Below are 10,841 nucleotides of genomic sequence, written 5' to 3'. Positions count from 1 at the left end.
TCTGATGTGTTTCCGGTTTGTCATTCAAACCCTGGTATAGAAGGACAAATCAATGGGACGCAGAGGGCAACCGTTTACCTGAATCTTCATCCAGGATGTTAATGAAACTGTAAAACTTCTGCGGCGGTAACAATATCGGCGAACAGTCTAGGTGAACTGTTGATCCAAAAACATGGACTTGGCCTGAGGTTGAAGGGCATGAGGTGATTCAGGTGCAGGAGCACTGGAAGGTGAAATCCAGGGCTTGGAAATGGAGGGGTCGGGGATCAGCGGGACGGGGTGCAGAATCTGCTTCAGGATTGGAGCTCCCAGCAGCCACATTGGTCGCCACATTAAAATATACAACACATAAAGTCGTTCATACAGGATAAGAATCAGGTCCTCTTCCCACACCCTCTGCCCACTCCCAGCCTCCCCTCCGCACCCCTGCCAGGAAACAGGACTGGGACTGCCAACTACTCTGGGCCAAGCCACATGGGGGGGTGGGGAGGGGAAGGAACAGTGTGTCCCCGGGTGGGCACGCTGGCGAATTCAACAGTACTAGTCCAGTTGTGGCAGTCTTGGTGTGTCCTCCTCACTACTGAAATCCAAGACACATTCTTCCTCCCCAGGCCATTTCTTTTCCAAGAAAGCTAGCTGACCTGCAAAAGGAGCACTACTTCGGGTGGATGGGGGTTCCCAAATGTTCTCATTTCCTTTAAACTCTAAGTATTGAGACCCTCCGCACCTAAAGACTGTGATCCTGAGGTTTCCTAACCCATTTTGGCACCAGAGCGGATTCTTTTTTTTTTTTCCGCTTTTTGGGTCACACCCAGCGATGCTCAGAGGTTACTCCTGGCTTTGCACTCAGGAATTACTCCTGGCGGTGCTTGGGGGACCATATGGGATGCCGGGGATCGAACCCGGGTCGGGCGAATGCAAGGCAAACACCTTACCCGCTGTGAAGAGCGGATTCTTGCAGCCATGCATTTTGACTGTGAACTGAGCTACAACCTCGTGCAGCCCGGGGAGGGATTTTCCCTCTCCGCCCTGTTTTTCTGAGCGAAAATGGTGGCAGCGGCAGCACCCACGTGGTGAGAGCCACCCTCTAAGACCCCTCAACCTGGAGGTAGGACTTTTTTTAGTGACGTAGCCTGTAGGTTGTCCTGGGGGGGGGGGGGGATTACCGGCACGCCTTCAGTCCAGAGATGATCTGGAGCCTCGGCACGAGAAGCAGACCCTCCGAGCCTAAAGACTGTGATCCTGAGGTCTCCTAACCCATTTTGGCACCAGAGCGGATTCTTGCAGCCATGCATTTTGACTGTGAACTGAGCTAAAATATTAGAAACCCAAAACTACATGGCCGCGTTAGCTGTGCGGTTTTGAGTGAAGACTCAGAGTCTTCACTTTCAGCAATGAAGAGAAATTATTAGATGATGCCTATTCTGCAGGCCTGATTGTAGGGGAAATTTTCCAAACAATAATAGTGAGTTATGTATGGAAATATAGAATGTACTCAAAGTATATAGAGAATAAAGGGAATAACATTAGCTAGTTAGGTGGGGGTGGGGTGGGAGGGGGTGTATTGGGGTTCTTGGTGGTGGAACATGTTCACTGGAGAAGGGATGGGGGTTTAATTAGTATTTGACTGTGACTTAAAAAAAAAAGAAAAGAAAAAAAATAAAGTCTAAGTATCTCTGATTATTTATCACTCTCCTAGAGAGGGGATAGCATAGAACTACTGACCCAAAATTTTCTGAAGGAGGGCTCTGGGGCCATAAACAGTTTATTCTGGGAGACCGACCTTAAACTGAATGAACAGTCATATACACTCCTTTACACCGGCCTGGGGCAAATCCCCCTTTCTTGCATGGAGCTCAACATTAATTTATAGAGAAAAACTAGCAAGCCCCTTTCTAGAAGGCTGCCTGCCTTTCTAGCACTCCTGGAGAGACCACTGAAGACCTTAACGTCTGAATGTAACAAGACTCTCTTGCAATATTGTGACTAGCACCCATTTAACTTTCTTCACAGTCCTTCTTCTCATGGATTTCAGTTCTCATTATCTCACACTTCTAGAATATACATTCCATGAGAAGGGGCTTCCTCCCAGGGTCTAGTTGAATAGAGAGCTTTGAATGGAGTTGGTTCCAAGAGAGTCCTCATTTAGGAATGGATGTTAGTTTTCTGAATTCTATGGCATTAGTACTAAATGTTTTCTCACGTTTCATAGTAAGGTAGACGGTTTTTGTTTGTTTGGGGGCTACACCTGGAGGTGTTTGAGGTTGCTCCTGGCAGTGCTCTGGAGGCCATGCAGTGGCAGGTATCAAACCCAGGTCTCCCTCACACACAGTCCATGCTTCAGCCTGACGAACTGTGTCTCAGACTCCTAAGCTAATCTTCTTAAGACCCAATTTTGGGCGTTTGAGGTTTTCTTGATGGGTTTGATTTAAACTATCTTAAAAATTATTTTTCAAACCTAGGCCAATAGTTCAAAAGATTGAGCACATGCTTTGCATGAGAAAGGTTTGAATTTGCTCCCTACCATCACCTGGTCCCTTGAGCAATACAACAAGTGATTATTACAAAGAGCCAGGCTGGGTAATTCCTGAGCACTGCCAAGTGTGAGCCACGCTACCTTCCCCACAAAGAAAAATTATTTTGCAAAGAAAAAAATATTTCAACAAGAGAAACACAACCACCTTTTCTCTCCTTTTCTTTCCCTAACTTTGGAAACAAATTTTCTGGCTATGAACAAAGTTAATTAAATTTATCCATCTCCAAATTTGCTACCAATGATATGTAACACATTTCGTTCTGCCCCCTCCACCCCTCCATCACTAGAACACACACATTTAAATAGTGCACTCATATGTTCTCCTGGAAATTAGCAAATTAATTCCTAATTTGCAACACAGTGCAATTGTTTAACAGAAAGGTTCTTTCGTAAAATATTTCATGTAAGATATGCATGAGATGCTGAGCTCTAAGTACTTGAAAAAAAAAACGTAACTTTTCAAATGCTCTAACATAATCACATTTAAGGCCCCAAATCACTAGGACTCTTTTTAAGGGGAGTTCAAAAAGTTATTTGTCTGACAGAACTCAGAGGGCACTCAGAACTCTCCAAATTTCAAATAAGGGTTTAGAACCAACGGTCAGGACTTCAGAAAAACTCCAGAAATTCCCTCAAATACAGTTTTAGAGTTTCATAGTTTCCTGCGGATGATAGAATTGACTACACATGCTAAAATCTTCCAAAATCTGCTCATTATTTTGAATTACAGCCATCCAGTGTACGTCATCCTTACATTTTTCTCTTCACATACTTTGAATTAAATCACGGAGTCCTTCGGTTCTGGCATCAGTGAGTTCCTCAAAAGGCCTATATTCCACAGCTACGTTACCACTTTCTGAAATAAAGTTAACAAGGACCAATTCAAAATTATTGTCTAAAATGTTCTTTCTATGAAAGTAGTACACAATGATACTGGGCGTGTACTTCCTTTATACATCCAATAATTTTATTTATTTTTTGCTTTTTCAGTCACCCGGAGATGAAAAGGGGTTATTCTGTAACTCCGGAATTACTGCAGGTGATGCTTCGAGGACCATAACGGGATGCTGGAAATCGAACCTGGGTAAAATCGTGGAGTTTATTTTCTATGCATCCTTTGCTGCTATCTGTCTAATAAAGTCACAAGTTCTCTTTCATACAGATGGGTCAGTATAAAAGATCCATAATTTTCTCTGGGAATCTTCACCTGTTTCCTGAGAACAAATGTGAAGCGGCAAGGGTGTGGCCTCCCAGCTGAACTACTGGGCCCTGGTCTAAGCTCACAAGGGCCCATGCAGGGTTCTCTCCATGTGGGGCTGGCTTCCCTTGTTTGATCAACACACTGGACTAGTGCAGCAATACTCGTCCAACTGGGATGGACGGGCCAGTGCTAGGGCTGTTACGATGTGGTGAATGAAATTTGAGGAACCGGGACTTAAAAATGAGTCCCTGTGCATGCAAGGCATGCAACCCATGACCACAGAGCTATCTCCCCAACCCAGGACTAGCTGTCTTTCAAGTGTTCACTGGTAGATTATTAGACAATGTGGTTCCTTTGTCTTTTGTACCCTACATGGCAATGCTTAGCGGTTACTTCTGACTCTGCACTCAGGAATCACTCCTGGTGGCGCTTGGGGGACTATATGGGCTGTCGGGGGTCAAACGTGGGTTGGCCATGTCACAAGACAAGCCCCATCCCCACTGTACTATCGCTCTAGTCTCCGGAGAGTGTGTGGTTCTAAACCTGATTCATGTCACAGAATGAGAATTTTATGAACTGTTAATTTAATATGGGCTGAGGGGAAAATAAAGGCTCAGTGAGCAAAGTGTCTTGCCTTTGGAAACTATTTTGGCACAGATGAGCCTCAGCACGGAGTCTGTGGTCAGATGAGCATTAGCTTCCCCCCAGGGCTGATATGCGTTGACAGAACACACCCACAGGAAGTGTCCAGCACTGTGTCTGTCTCATCTCCTCGACTCACACCCAGAAACACGGGCTCCATCATTTCCAGGCAATGAATCCCAGCACTGGGGAGGGGCTAATGGGGGAAAGGCAGGGACCACTCAGAGTCACTAGCTGAGACGTTGTTTGGGGCCCTTCTGCCCTGTCCATAGCTTGCACCACTCACTGGGTTTGCATGTGAGGGAACCACGATGCTCAGTCCGGCTCCATCCTCCCGAGGCTCTGGCTGGCTTCTCCCCTGGCGGGCTGCACTGGTCAGCGGTGGCAAGTCCAGGAACCACCGTCTGGAGATGCACAGGAGAAGGCTGGAGCAGGCAGGGCTGACCTGATGTGGAGGGACACAGTCATGTGCTGGAGTGCAGACAGGGCGGCACAGGGCTTGCTGCCTCCTGGTTTAGTTGGCAGGTTGGCACAGAGTCCTCCTGGGCTTTGCTGAATTCTGACAACACCCTAGGAAGTTTTAAACAGAAAAATACCCTGTGTGACAATTTGGACTGCCCACTAGGATGCCCACCGCGGAAATCGTAAGTAGGGAGATATGCTGCTTTGTGATCTGAGCACAGAGCAAACATCTCTCTTACCCTCCCCATGGGGACAGACCTCCTCCCCCGCAGTCCCTCTGCTCCCCCAGCACAGAGGGCAGCACGTATGAGAGCTGAGAACCTCAGGCAAAGGAAGCTGACAGAGCAGAGACAAAGGATGAGATGGGAAGGGGAAGTAAGTACCTTTGAACTCCTAAGCAGCCTAACTGTGGGCCTGCAGTTAGATCAGCCATTGATCAGAAGCCCAGGCCCCAAGACTCCTTCCTGGGACTTGGAATTTGGTCACGTGGGGACCCATTTTGTTCTCAGAGCAGTGAGGTACTGCTGGTCCACCTCTGTGCTGTGGGGACAGAGTGTGTTCATTCCCTGAAGTCTCTGAGCCCATGGACTCAAGGCTTGTCCTGTAGCCACAAGTACACACATCGGGGAGGAGAAAGACGGTCACTTTCTCCCCAACTGCCTCTATCACCCAGGATCCAGGGTTACTGGGTTCTTGTCTCTTTTTCGGATAAGAATTTCAGGAGTAGACAAACAGCGAAGTAAACAGATTTTATTTAGAGGTTTCTGAGGGAAGGAGGAAGGGATAAGTGGGAGAGCGAATAGTAAGAATAACACGCTCATGAGAAAACATGGGCTTCTTCAAGGGTGGAGAGAGCTCTACACACATCCTAGCTCTAGACACGAAAGCGTGAAAGTACACATCTCATGAGGGGAGATGCGTGCGACAAATGTGCTCGGGCACCACATGTTCTCGGCCATGTGGGCACAAGCAGCACATGGACTCAGGCAGCATATGCGTGCGCTTTCTTTGTTCAAGTGTCTTTTATAGTGTTTTTTCAACCTGCCCTCACATGGGGTTTCGTTTCAGGTAAAAGTCTGTTGCTAAGGACGTTACCAGGGAGGTTGGGAGTGGTGATGGTCTTCTTTAGGCTGGATCCCATTTTAAGCAGGTTAAGGGAGAGGTTGAGGGAATTCGAGGAACTTCATGGGGAGGGGCCCAACCTCCTCAGGGTCTGCTGAAGGTCTTATCAGGTCTGTTTTCTGTATCCACAGGGTGGGTCACTCTCAGGATTCTCCTTTCTGAAGACTTTGATAATCTAAATTTCATTGCCAAGGGCCTTTCCCTATCTACCTGCCTATATCACTTCTTCCAACAACAAACTTTGCTGTGCTTCCACGACTACAGAACACAATTCGTCAGGTGGCACCGCCTCTGCTTGGCTGAGAGTCAATCTATTGACTGGGCCAGTTCCACGTGGCCCAGTACAGGACTGGCTTCAGGCCCCAGAGAGCTGGCCAGCAGAGATGGCTGAGAAGTCTCTCAGGAGCACAAATTGCTGTTTACTCCTGGACAAAGTCTTTTGAAGGCAGAAAAGTCAGCCCATGCGTTTCTTCTTTCCATGTAAGCCTCTTCTAAACCATTCTTCTCTTTTTGTTCTTCTTTGATCTCAGCAGGGTAGGTGGGGAAGAGTGAAATGGAAATTGGAGAAGTGAAATTGGAAGTGTATAGAAAAGGCAAAAAAATATAAAGGGGACTTTTTTGGGCTGCTGCATGAGTATGATCCCAGAGGCCAACTGAACTACTTTGGACACTAGCAGCTTGCAGAGAGGCCTCTGAACTGTGAGCTGAGCCGCTGCCCCATGTGGCGCCAGGGGGGAGGATTTCTCTCTCTCAACCCTTCCTTTCTGGGCACAGCATGGTGATCACTGCTTTCTGAACACAAAATGGAGGTACCAGCCCGCCTGCTGTGGGACTCTCGGGAGTTCCCAGGGGGCGGGGAGTACTGGCCCGCCCTCCGCCGAGATTTAAGCACACCGGCCACACGTGTCTGGCCTTTCGGCTGCTGCATGAGTATGATCCCAGAGGCCAACTGAACTACTTTGGACACGAGCAGCTCGCAGAGAGGCCTCTGGACTGTGAACTGAGCCGCTGCCCCATGCGGCACCAGCGGGGAAGGGTTTATCTCTCCAGGCTTTTCCATCTTATGAGCACCACAAAAGGGAAGCAAAAGCTTGCAGGGATGCAATTTCTGGCAGAATTTTCCCTGGACTTTATACAGAGATCCAATACCTAATATCTCTTAATTGTCAGCAATGTGAAACGGTTCCTTTTTAGCAGGTCTGACTTTGGGGGGAAACTCCAAACAATAATAGTGAGTTTTTTGTTGAAATATTGAAGGTAATCAAAGTAGCAGCCATGTCTCTAGACTGTGAACTAAACTACTGTGAACTAAACAAAACTTTCCTCTCCTCACGCGGGTGAGGAGAGGAAATATCCTTCTTTCTCGGTTCTTTTCCATTTTTTGGGAAAACGTGGCGTGGCGTCAGTCATATTATGAGGTCCATTAAGCAGGCACAAACTTGGTGGCGTGGGAAGGGGAAAAAAGGAAAAAAAAATTACGTACTTGGAATAGCAGGCTGATACCTGCACATGTTACGCCGAGATTCCACCCGGGTGGCCACACTTTTGTGCGGCTGCGTTGCTGCAGATCAACCAGAATCTGGAGGCCAACTAGACTAATTTTGGTTCCAGAAACTGCTTGCAGCCATGTCTCTAGACTGTGAACTAAGCCATAGCCCCACGCCGGCCAAGGATGGGAAATATCCTTTTTTCTTGTCAGGCGGCGTGGTGTCAGCCATAATATGAGGACTATTTATTAAGCAGGCATGAACTTGGTGGCATGGGAAGGAGGGAAAAAAAATTCTATGTACTTGAAACAGCAGGACTTCATATCTCTCCTGTCTCAGCAATGGAAAACTAATTATCAAATGCTTCATTGGAGGTAGGGCTGTCTTTCTTGGGGGAAAACTCCAACAATAGGGAGTTTTGTGTTGAAATATGGAATGTAATCAGGGTAAAGAGAAAATTAAGTGAAATTTATCAATTACGCAGGCCGGGGTGGGGGTTGGGGGGCAGGGGTTGGGAGGTATACTAGAGTCTTTGGTGGTGGAATATGGGCACGGGTGAAGGGATGGGTATTTGAGTATTGTATAACTGAGACATAAGCCTGAGAACTTTGTAACTTTACACATGGTGATTCAATAAAATAAATTAAAAAAAAGAGTTCAACTCTCTGTATTTCTTTTTTGTGTGTGTGCTTTTGGGGTCACACCCAGCGATGCACAGGGGTTACAGGGGTTGCTCCTGGCTCTGTGCTCAGGAATTACTTCTGGCAGTGCTCAGGAGACCATATAGGATGCTGGAAATCAAACCCGGGTCGGCCACGTGCAAGGCAAATGCCCTACCTGCTGTGCTATCGCTTCAGCTCCTCCCTATATTTCTGACAGCTAGTTCCCTTGGTAAAATTCAGAATCTCAGTCACATCATTACCTTAGCAGTATATGCATGACCTGAAAACTTAAGAGGAATGGAAGAAAGGGATGGAAGTGGGGAAGGGAGGTGACATTAATGGTCACAAATGAGTGCCAGACTCTGGGCAAGGTCTGGTCCTCCAGATGAGAGCTCAGCCACAGAATGCAGTTTGTAACCAATTTTATACACAACAATTCTCAAATGCCCTTTTCTTCATAGGACAGGTTAGCTACTTTATTCTATGTTTTTTTTTTGTATTTTATAGGCACATACAAGTCATACTGTCTTATGAAAGTTTTGCTTAGAGCCTGAGAAATTCTGTTTTTTTAAGCAGAGGTTGCCACTCAATCCTTCTAAGGATGGATGGGCTCTTGGATTCTTAGACTATCCCCACCTCTGAGCCTATCTTGAACTTTAACCCTTTTATCTACAAAGCACTCAGGTGCTCCTAAGTATCTTTCCACATAGTAAGTTTACTGACATTAGCTTGATAACTTCCAAAATGTGCTTTTTAGGGGCCTAGGAAAATAGATCAATAGGGGGCTTGAGCGATAGCACAGTGGGTAGGGCGTTTGCCTTGCACGAAGCCAACCCAGGTTCCTGAGTGCAGATCCAGGAGTAACCCCTGTGCATTGCCATGTGTGATAAAAAGAAAAAAAGCAAAAAAAAAAATAGATCAGTAGGTTGCACCACATGCTTTTCATGTGGGCAGTGTGGGTTCAACCCTCTGAAACAGGTCCCCAAGCACTGCTGAGAGTATCCCTTGGGCACGACTGAGTATAGAGCAAGCACGCATGCACACGCGCTTATGCACAACACACACACACACACACACACACACACACACACACACACACCCCACCCAAAAATGTGTTTTCACATCAGGATAGTATGAATCTGATTCTCTATTAGAAATTGGGCACATCAGATCACTTTGCTTCTTACACAAGGATAGTGTTATTGTTAAAATCAACTTTTAGCAAGTCCTTTTGCAATTTCTCTCTTCACAAAATTGGGCATAACAATCATTTACAAATCACCTTTCATAAGATGAAAAACAAACCTGGGGGTTTGGGGTGGAGTGGCAGTTAGTAGAGTCAGGCTTGAGGGGATGTACAGACTGTGGTGTCTCGGCACTTCGGCGGTGGTCCAGGTGAAGTTCACTTTGTGCATGGAAACCAATAGCATCGGTACTATTGTAACCATGCTACTCCAACTACAATGATTTTATTTAGAGAAAAACTAAATCAAATAATCAAAATCAGAATAAAATACTAATAACATATTTTATTAGTTGAGGAATAGCAAAACTAGAAGTGTTAAATGTGCCTAATGCCTAGGTCGTGTGATCCCAGTCTGGGACTCTCTTCCAGTCCATGCTTCTTCCTCACTTCCCTTAACTCCCCCTCTAAACTTCACTCCACCAAAAGCACTTTTAATTGTTCAATAAAGGTTGGTTGGAGAGATAGTCTAGCATCTAGCGCACTTGCCTTGCATACGGCAGACCTGGGTTGGACCCCTTGCATACCAGATGATCCTCAATTACTACCAGGAGATATCCCTGATCACAGAGATAGATGCAACCCCTGAAAATATGTAGATTTGGCCCCATCAACCCTCAAAAAGAAACCCAACTTCACAAATGCTATATTTGACCTTCAAGCAGTCAGAAACTTTGTATGGTTCCCTAAATAGAATTGGAAATTGGAGGTAGTCAATGAAGGCAAAATAGACATCTAATAAGAGTTATTTTCCCCAATTTTGGGAGCTCCAATGTTATTTCAGGGGCCAGAGAGATAGTACAGTAGGTACGGGACTTGCCTTGCACACAGATGACCTGGGTTCCATCGCCAGCATCCCATTTGGTTTCCCAAGCACCACCAGGAATAATTTCCTGAGCACAGAACCAAAAGTAACCCCTGAGCATCACCAAGTGTTGCCCCCAAACAAAACAAAATTATTTTCCAGATTTTCTCAACATTGCACATTGACATATACTCTGGCAAGTCCATTAACCTAGACGCAGGTACCAAGGCGCCGCCTGCCACCACTTGTCCCCCTGGCACAACAGACCGGCAAGCCTCCACAGGGCACCCCCACACCACAGAACCCCAGTCACGACAGTCCATCAGGTCTTCACAGCACCTCTCAGCACGACAGTCCATCAAGGCTCCACAGGTCCCCTTACACAACAGTCCTTCAGATCCCAGGAGATGCTGGCATTACAGGAGACTGAAGAGGAACCATAGGAGTCATCGCAGGACGGCATGGTGACAGAGGCCCCATGTGAATGCAGTGAACGCCTCCGCCTAACACAACTTGGAAATTTTATTTTCTGAAGAGCCTCTCAGCATTTCCAAAAAAAATTTTATTTTCTCATATTAAAATGCATACATGAATAAGTACAGCGATGGGCTTGGGAATTAAAGCCAAAAAAAAAAAGGGGGTCAACGTTCATCTAACCAATAAAGGCCATTGGCAGGAAAT

Source organism: Sorex araneus, chromosome 7 (genome assembly GCF_027595985.1).
Source record: "Sorex araneus isolate mSorAra2 chromosome 7, mSorAra2.pri, whole genome shotgun sequence".
NCBI classification, from domain to species: Eukaryota; Metazoa; Chordata; class Mammalia; order Eulipotyphla; family Soricidae; genus Sorex; species Sorex araneus.
This window is presented reverse-complemented; position numbering follows the sequence as displayed.